Source organism: Copadichromis virginalis, linkage group LG2, assembly GCF_057382275.1.
Source record: "Copadichromis virginalis isolate Kocher_CV1m ecotype Utaka linkage group LG2, C_Virginalis_male_GT1.1, whole genome shotgun sequence".
NCBI classification, from domain to species: domain Eukaryota; kingdom Metazoa; phylum Chordata; class Actinopteri; order Cichliformes; family Cichlidae; genus Copadichromis; species Copadichromis virginalis.
In genome coordinates this window covers 3,827,899-3,833,898 of record NC_140619.1, presented here as the reverse complement: position 1 = coordinate 3,833,898, position 6,000 = coordinate 3,827,899, and positions in this window count along the sequence as shown.

Genomic DNA, 6,000 nt, shown 5'->3' with positions numbered 1-6,000 from the left:
TATACTATATTACACTTGTTTATGGTGTTTCATGTATGCCCTGCCTGCTAGCGTCGTGCACTCTGCTGTTATGTGCTGGATTGTCTGAGGGGCATCTTTACAGGGTCTGCACCTGGGTTCTTACCTGGTGTGATAAACCCCTGCCTCTATGGATCTTGCACTGAGTTTCTTCCTGTGCTGCCATAATTGTGCCTCTGTGCTTTCTTTCAGTCCAGCCTTGTCCAGCCATTGGTAGGATTTCTGAATCTCAACAACTTCTTCTATCCCCCGGCCTTCCATGATGGCTCCTCCTCACTTATAACTCACCAGTTATGGCATTAAACATATTGCTGCTCCTGGGCTGGTCTGCCATTACCCTTGAGTTGTTGCTTTCTGATGGTGTGTTGATGCTGATGGACAGTTGACTGCTGCAGTTAAGACTGATCGCCTCTCCTTGAAAATGCTACTCCATTTGTATTTTAAGTTCACATTTTTGCTTAATATTGATTTGAACTGTAACTTCTGAATTCTAAAAAGTACATGAAAAAAGGACATGTGCCATTCATTTTATTTGAATAAAATTTCATTTAGCGTTTGTAATAGGTTTAGGGTGTAAATGAACACCTGACCTTACCTGATTGGAGGTAAGATGGTTACATAGAAAACTGGGTGTTTGTTATACACTAAAGGTAGGAGTATGTGACAGTTATCCTTAGTGGTTGCAAAAGGTGCAAAATGCATCTGCACAGAGATATGCTTTAGTGGTCTTAAACTCAGAAACTCACAAATAAAATGTCTTAAAAGTTTTTAGTGCATACTATTAACTATTAACATCAATCCAGAAGAATACTTATCTTTGAACTGGTCCAACAGGACAGGTCTGCTTTCATTTTAGACACTGAGAAATGTTTTACTTTCAGAGAAATATAAAAGTGTTTAACTCTGATAACAAGAGTGTTTTGCTGTTTTCTTACAAATCACACTCTATGATATACGAGAGCCTTAACATTTCCCTAATGTTATCTGGTTTGCATGGAATCCATCCCTTTCTACTAATTAGCATGCAGGCAGCTGAGAAAGTCAAAACATCCTGACTAATGTTAATTGACCAGAATGTTTCTCACCAATAGATGGCAGCATTGTACAGACAGAGAGGACATAGCATGTTGATAACTTAGTGATTAGAGCCTACTGAACAGTCATATTTTGTTTCCCTAAGAGGGCCATCTAAATTTATACATTTAAACAGTGCTTAACACAAGTCAAGCCAAAAAAAAGAAACTAAAAGGAGTTTGTCCTGGATCAGTTGACCAGCTCTTTATTTTAGGTGTGATTTTCACATGTTTTTGATGCTAATATAAGAGAGGTAGAGGTAGGACCACAAGCCAACCCGCAGCAGCACAGACTGAGAGTAAACAAAACTCACAGTTTGGGACATCCCACGATTGTGTGCTCACACAGTTGCTCCAGATTTCTTGGCTGTACATTCATGTTCCACATTTTGTATTCCACAATATCACAAAGGTACTGTGCTGGATTTAGATTTGGAGAATTTGGATGCCATTCGAGCACAGTGAAGTCATGTTTTCAACACTTTGTGTGCTCAGTAGCTTGTGTACTTCTTGGTACACAATGTTGCCCACACAGTTACACCAAAATCAGGCCAATTTGCTATTACAATGCCAATTACATACATGGATGTAACCTTACAATCCAAATGTCACAGCAGCAGACCAGTCAGTGCCTAAACTTCTGTTGTCAGGTTTTGTTTAGCTCGTGCAAATTATTGGATCCATTTCCTGTTCTTAGCTGACAGGACAGACACCTGGTGTCCTCCTTTGTTTGAGCTCATCTGCTTGAAGGTTGGAAGGTTTGTTAATTCAGGCATTTTCTTCAGTGTGAGCTTCACTTGGTGGCTGTTTGATGTTTCTGTGCAGTGTGAGAAAAAAAGTGTATTATGTGGTGATACATTATATAAGTTTCATATAGATTTTTCAGAGCACTAAATGCAAAAGGTAAAAATATATTTAAAAAAAAAAGCAAGGTAATGGTTTTTGTCTGACCAGCCGAAGCGTTTGTCCTCTTTCCCTCCCTTCACCAACTGGTCACGTCAGCTGGTTCTGCTGGACGTTTCTTCCTGTTAAAAGTGAGTTTTCCTTCCCACTGTCACAGAGTGCTTGCTCATAGTGGGTTGTCTGATTGTTGTGGCTTTCTCTGAAGTATAGTAGGGTCTTTACCTTACACTATAAAGCACCTTGAAGTGACTATTGCAGTAATTTGATGCTATATAAATAAATAATGAGTTACCTAGGAAATCATGTCAAGTAAATCTATTCACATTTTGAAATAACGAGCATTAACCAACGTGCTGTACAATTAAAAGGAATAAGACAGAGCAGGAAAATACAGAAAAGCACAAGTCAAACAAGAGGAAAACAAAAAAAGAGAAGAGTTGACGCAAGTACATCTCAAGTAAAGAATTCACACCACTCTTTTTTGTGGTTTCCGTTTTTGAGCTTGTGTTTTTGTCTTTCAGCTTTCACTGCATGCGTGCACCTTGCTGTTGGTGAACACTTCGCTTCAACGTGTTTTTGCTACATGTCTGTGTTAGCGCTAGCCTCTAGTCTTGGTTAATTTTCAGATTTAGATTTAGGGTCACATGTTTAGCTGAGAGGTTAAGCAGGTAACCATGTGCAACAAGGCAAAATGCAACCTGAGGTCCCCCGTTAGATAGAAAGTGCTTAAGCATAGAAAAAAGTCCTTCAATGAATGGTTGAAAGATGCATGTTTAATAAAGCTCCTGGAGTGCTCCAGTAGAAAAGTGCTACATAAGAATATGTCCATATCGTCAGCCTCTGTTTCTTTCTCTCTCTTCTTTCCTGTCTCATCGTCTCATCTGTATAACTGTCCTCTGAGCCTAAATCATGTCCTATGTTTAACTGAACATAGGACACGATTTAAGAGTAAGAATCTTGATTATAGGGTGGAGTAAGTGTTTACATTAAGACGTCAAAGCAAAATTTTGACTTCCTGGTGGTCTAGGTGATGCTTGGATTACCAACATCAGCAAGGCACTTCCTCTAAGCACAATGGCGACTGTACCTAAACCATTATTAACGGTAATCAATTCAAGAAAAAGACGTGCACAGGAAATAATTCGTCATCCTTACCATCAGTGACACCATGAAATCCAAGAAACCCATACATCAAATGTAAATAAAATATGAAGAAATCTATCCTAGGTGCTATGAAACGGACACTGATCCATGTTAGAAATAAATGACCAGCTTATATGTGCAAAAACCGACTTTTTAAATAACCTCCTACACAGCTTATATTTGGTTTATAAAATCTCATAGAAAGAAAATCTAAACAATGTATCATACACGCTATTACATAACCAATTCATTATTAATACAAATTATATTAATGATTAGAAAATGAATCTGTGTTATCATTAAAAGCTCAGGGATTTTAAACATATAAGCCATAATATTGTCTATCCATATACTGTCAGCATCAATCTGTTTTTGTAATAAAGCAACAGCGATCTGTTTCTATTCTTCAGAAAAGAGTAGCCTCAAAGCACTGTGTAAAAGTGCACAACAGTGTAGGAAACAGAAAGAGTGTGCAGCTAACCTAGTAAACTAAGTTGTGGTTGACCATTCCTCAGCTTCCGAGCAAACACTGAGTGTAATTACTCAGAACTACTGTGACCTGTACCAGAGAATGCTCAAGGTTCAAAAGCGCAAAGACGATGATGTACTTTATGTTCTCTAGTTGAGATTGTGGGTCAGGTGGTTACAAATTGTGAATCATGAAGCTAACTCTCAGTGGTCTTAAAGAAACTCCAGAGTCTCACAAATCCATCAAACAAATCATTCTAGCATGGTCTATGTTTTGCCTCTGTATCAAATGGATTTGAAGTCATTCTGTGATACTTGCTGCTAACATAGCCACAAACCGATTTTACTGTCACTTTTTGGTGATCTTTGCAAATACAAACATGTATAATGAGGATAGAAATTAATTGCTTAAAAATGTTAAGAGCAAACTATTTTGAATGTTATGCATGTGGTGTATTCATAATTGTCTCTGGTACATTTGTTGTATGGGCAGTATGTGTTCACTGTTTGATTGTGTAATTACGTGTTACGCACTGGCAATGCATGCCGGTAGATGGTAATACAGGAAGTAAAAGAGATGGTCTTACCGCACACAGTGGTCCCGCGTACTTATTCAGATTCAGAGTAAGAATCACACATGGTGTCAGAAGTGCTGTGTGACTCGTAAGACTCCATACATCTGCCGAGTGTGAGGAGAAGGGGAAGGTGGAAACAAAATGCCGAATGACGACGTAGACGATCGTCCGAGGGCAGGAGTTAGCACTGCGGCTAGCACTCCCAGCGCTACGTTTAGCATCCAACCACCGGAGCCCTTTGATTTTTCCAAACCACACGAATGGACAAGATGGGTCCGTCGCTTTGAGAGATTCCGTCAGGCAAGTAATCTGTCTGCGAGCTCGGAGGAAAATCAAGTGAACACTCTCATATATTGTATGGGAGACGAAGCGGATGACGTCCTGAGAGGACTAAAGTTAAGTGATGTAGACCAACGGGACTATGCTAAAGTGAGAGATAGCTTCCACAACTTTTTCATTGTCAGGAAAAATGTTGTTTATGAGCGCGCACGTTTTAATATGCGCAAACAAGAGCCGAATGAGACTGTTGATGCATTCGTGACTGCCTTGCATGCATTAGCAGATCACTGTAACTACGGACCGCTCCACGATGAGCTGATAAGAGACAGAATAGTAGTGGGCTTGGCCGACACGAGGCTGTCTGAGCGCATGCAGATGGAAAAAGACTTGGACTTGGATAAAGCTATAAATATGGCCAGGCAGTCAGAAGAAATCAAAAAGCAACAGTCAGCTTTGAGAAGTGAAACAAATGTAATGCATGTAAATGCGAAAACAGTTGACAGAGTGATACAAAAGCACGACAAAACAAAGTTCAACATGTTCAAAAATAAAACTGTCAAAACACAACAGCAATATAGCAAGAGACAAAGTAACAAATGCTACAAGTGCGGAGGCTCTCCACATCCGAAACCTGAGTGCCCAGCAAATGATGCAAAATGTCATTTATGTGGAAAAAAAGGTCACTACCAGCGAGTCTGCAGACAAAGCAAGACAGTGCAAAGTATTGAGGAGGAAGAGGAGCAAGGTTTCTTCCTAGGCTCAGTTTCCAGTGACGGCCAGGCGTGGACAGCCAACATACAAGTGAAAGATGCAAAAATCACTTTCAAACTGGATACTGGAGCAGATGTGACTGTAATAGCTGACTCGGACTTATCAAAGATTTTTGCTAACGAACACAGACCAGTTCTCCAGCAGCCAGAAAAACCTTTGTTAGGCCCTGGAAAAACACCACTGGACGTTGCAGGTTTTACAAAGCTACAGCTCAACTACGGAGCGAAACAGACAACAGAGAAGGTCTATGTTGTAAGAAACCTGAGCACTCCACTGCTAGGCCTGCCCGCCATTACAGCTCTTGGCCTGCTGGTGCGAGTTGACGCGGTTTCAATGGACACTCTGAAGACTACTTACCCTAAACTTTGCAATGGTCTAGGGAAAGTGCAGCGGGCCTATCACATTAAACTCAAACCGAATGCTGTGCCGTACTCACTCAAAACTCCGCGAAGGCTTCCTCTGCCTCTGATGGGAAGGGTAAAAGAGGAACTCCAACGAATGGAAGAGCTTGGTGTCATTACCCGAGTTGAGGAACCAACGGATTGGTGTGCCGGCATGGTTGTTGTTCCAAAGAAAAACAGCCCTAGGCTAAGACTTTGCATAGACTTTACCGGACTAAATGAGTATGTGTGCAGGGAAAAATATGTGCTGCCATCGGTTGAACAAAGTCTCGGAATGCTCGCAGGAGCCAAAGTGTTTAGCAAACTGGATGCCAACATGGGCTTCTGGCAGATTCCCCTGTCCGATGAGTCTGCCAAACTCACCACCTT